At 41.2% G+C, this 3,513-nt stretch overlaps 1 long non-coding RNA gene across 1 annotated transcript; it reads right to left on the reverse strand.

Annotated features, from left to right (window-relative positions):
• Positions 1-397: 397 nt before the first annotated feature.
• LOC136853249 (uncharacterized) lies at positions 398-2,985 on the reverse strand. Its single transcript, XR_010857393.1, has 2 exons — positions 1,814-2,985; positions 398-805 (listed from the first exon to the last, which is right to left on the reverse strand). It is a non-coding gene; the product is annotated as an uncharacterized lncRNA (long non-coding RNA).
• Between the last annotated feature and the right edge of the window lie 528 nt (positions 2,986-3,513).

Here is a 3,513-nt window from a genome sequence, read left to right on the forward strand (position 1 = left end):
TGCAGCCCTCTAGCCCCAGTAGTTTTCATTTTATTTAAGGTTAAAGTTAGCCATAATCGTGCCGTGGTTAAAGCTTCCTGGGTCCCGGCTCATACAACATTGCACAGAGACCACCGAAAATCTATTTTCGCTGGCCTTGATAATACGCTGTAAAGGCTGTACGAAAAACTCGATTGCGCCGAAGACACTTCAGCGCATTTTTTACTTATTGGTATTGTGTGCAAAGCCATCTTAAAACAAATTAGTCAAAGGTAAATACAAATAACCATAAGCAACGCCTCCTCATAGTTAAAAAAGGAAGCGATGTACGTGTTTATGAATTGTAAATAAGAACATTTGCTCGTTACGTTAAAAGAGAAAGCATTAGGTTCATTTAGATGTGTAATGAATATCGAAGATCGTCGTGAATGTTTTATTTTATAAAGAAATCGAGTTAAAATTGTCTGAACGCTCTCCTGGTCATTGGCATGTGCGCCACCGTTCAAGCTTACTGTAGCCACACATCCGTTTGTTCTTCTTCTTCCTCCTCTCCTTCTTCTTCTTCTTCTTCTTTTCTTCTTCTTAATTTAGTCCCGTGATATCGCGTGGAATATTAGCCTCAGCCCGTCCACCAGAAAGAGAAATATTTCTTCAGTCTGCCGACCATGTCCTCAAACCTGTACCTCAAATAGGCGAACTTGTCGGTCTCAGTAGTCTCTGGTTCCACGGGACCACCTGCAGGCAAGGCCGAGTCACCTGGGCTGGGCACGGCCCCTGTGGTACCCACGAAGCATACGAAGCATAACAACAATACCAGGATGGCAACCTGCAGTGATTGAAAAGAAAAAAAATGTAGATTTATATGTATGTATGTATCAGCCCGTCTCCAGCATGATAGCTGATTGGTAAGTTTGTAACACATTACTGATCATGAATTTTTGTCACCTTATACACACACAAAACATTTCTCTGTTCGCAAATATTGAGCTGCAGATATCTTTTGAAATCTAGTTCACTATGCCTCGGGATTAACTTACTCCCTGTGGAAAAAAAATAGTTGGTAATTGTTTTATATTTATATTTATATTTATACTACCTGACCAACCCGGCACTGCCAGGGAAAACTGAATGACAACTGTAATTTCTTTCTCTCTCTCTCTCTCTCTCTCTCTCTCTCTCTCTCTCTCTCTCTCTCCTCCCTAACACCCCCTGTACTCTACTCTCTCTCTCACTTTCCCTCTCACTCTCTCTCTCACTTTCCCTCTCACTCTCACTCTCTCTCTCACTTTCCCTCTCACTCTCTCTCTCACTCTCTCTCACTCTCTCACTTTCTCCCTTTCCTATTAAGATAGTTGCTTTAATTACAATGGCCAACATTTTTGACATTTTATATCTCACCCCTTCTCACCCCACTCCCTATTGGGGCCGAACTAGGACTTCGAGGGTATCACGAGTGTCACTATTCATCTCAACTTCTGAAACTAAGTATTAGACACTAACATCTGTCGTTTTCGGTTATTTTTACATGTCACCCCCTTCCCACAACCACCCCCTTTGGTGCCAGTGATGTCTTACCCCCCACAGCATTTTTTTTTTTACAAATAGTTAGTCATGTGTACACCAAGTTTGGTTGAAAATGCTCAATGCGTTTCAGAGTTATGCTGAAAGCACACAAATCATATATATATATATATATATATATATATATATATATATATATATATATATATATATATATATATATATATATATATATATATATATATATATATATGTGTGTGTGTGTGTGTGCATGTTTGTAATTACGTGTACGTTCATCCGCAATAAACCTTACCTTCATGTTTGCACGAGAACGGGAACCTCACTTCGTCGGCTCTTCTCTGCGCAGTCTGGAAAGTTAACTGGAGGCCAGGCTGGAAGTGGAACGGAGTTAAGCTGTGAGAGCAGTAGTCGTAGGCTTGCCTATTTTTATACCAAATTTCTATAACCTTGAGGAGGCGGTCCTTTAGACGCATAGCATGAAGGATACGTCGGCCTGTGTAAAATCTGCCCTCGAGGATTCGTGGTTCTCATACGATATGGTTATGGGATCAAACGTAGGGACATAACTTATTATTTTGATTTTGAAAAGTGCGAGTAACATTTTACGTAGTTCTACTCTGTCTCTCTCTCTCTCTCTCTCTCTCTCTCTCTCTCTCTCGAATACCTTTAGATAGAAATAAGGACCCTTTTCACGCTGTCAAAAATATTTTGATGGGATTTGCCTTATTAGAATAGGCCGAGAAATGCTATGCATGATTACCGCTCCTGGAAGCGTGAAAAAAGCACAATTAGATCAAAAAGCATTTTTGATGACATTGTCAATTGAAATTGCAACAGAGTCAAGCTTTTCAGGAAGCCTTCAGCCACCTGGATGTGTCTCTTCTTTTCAAAGAAACAAATGAACGAATGTTTGATGGGTGCTACTTTGGCTTGTTATCTACGCGTCACTTCCGAGGCGCTAGTACTAAACATGTTGGAAACTCAATGGGACGCCATGTCTAGCACTAGTCCTTCGGGGATCGGAGTATTATATACATCCATTTCTATATAGTGTGGTCGGAAAATTATATTAATAAACGATTTCTTTGATCCCCGAGGGCTACTTAGTACTAATCATGGCGTCCCATTGAGCTTCCGCCATGTTTAGTACTAGCACCTCGGAGGTGACCCGTAGATTACAAACCAAAGTAGCACCATTTAATGTTCCGTAAAACCCAACTAGGAACAGAGGTAGTAAGCTGATCGAATCGGTCTCTCGCCCCGTTATTCCTCCTATGGATGAGACTTCCTCGCATGTGACCGGCGCTTTGGCCATTAACAGTCCCGTCGCGGTAAGGAAGGACCAATGCTATGCATTTCTGCGCTATGCCATACCTAGGACTTTCATTTCCGTGCGGTTACGTAAAACATTCTCTCTCTCTCTCTCTCTCTCTCTCTCTCTCTCTCTCTCTCTCTCTCTCTCTCTCTCTCTCTCTCTCTCTCTCATGGTTTGTTTCCTGAAAACTGTGCACCGTAATGCTTCTTTCCCCTTCTTTGATGCTTAGAAATAAATGAATGCCTGTAACAGTAGAGAGAGAGAGAGAGAGAGAGAGAGAGAATGGGGAACTACATAAAATGGTCGTTGCACTTTTTGTAATAAAAATAATAATGACAGGGTTATGTCACTGTGCTTGACTCCCTAACCATATTGCGTGAAGTCTTCGCAACGTAGTTCATGGCAATACGCACACATGTATATATATTCATGTATCTGTGGGCCACTGTGAGATAAACAAGCATTGAACCTTAACTTAAATCGATTTTCTTTTCGATTAAAAATCCACAGATTCACAAATCCAAAGCAGTTATTTGACAAGGGCTGAGTGCATAGATATCGAACGACTCCTGTCCATTGTACATCCCCTTGCAAGTCCACCCAACCTTTGTATAGGCCTACGACTCCATTCGTCCCTGCGTCATTTCGTATTTTTTTTTATATATAACTGGCGCTGG

The sequence above is a fragment of the Macrobrachium rosenbergii genome, chromosome 27 (genome assembly GCF_040412425.1).
Source record: "Macrobrachium rosenbergii isolate ZJJX-2024 chromosome 27, ASM4041242v1, whole genome shotgun sequence".
NCBI classification, from domain to species: Eukaryota; Metazoa; Arthropoda; class Malacostraca; order Decapoda; family Palaemonidae; genus Macrobrachium; species Macrobrachium rosenbergii.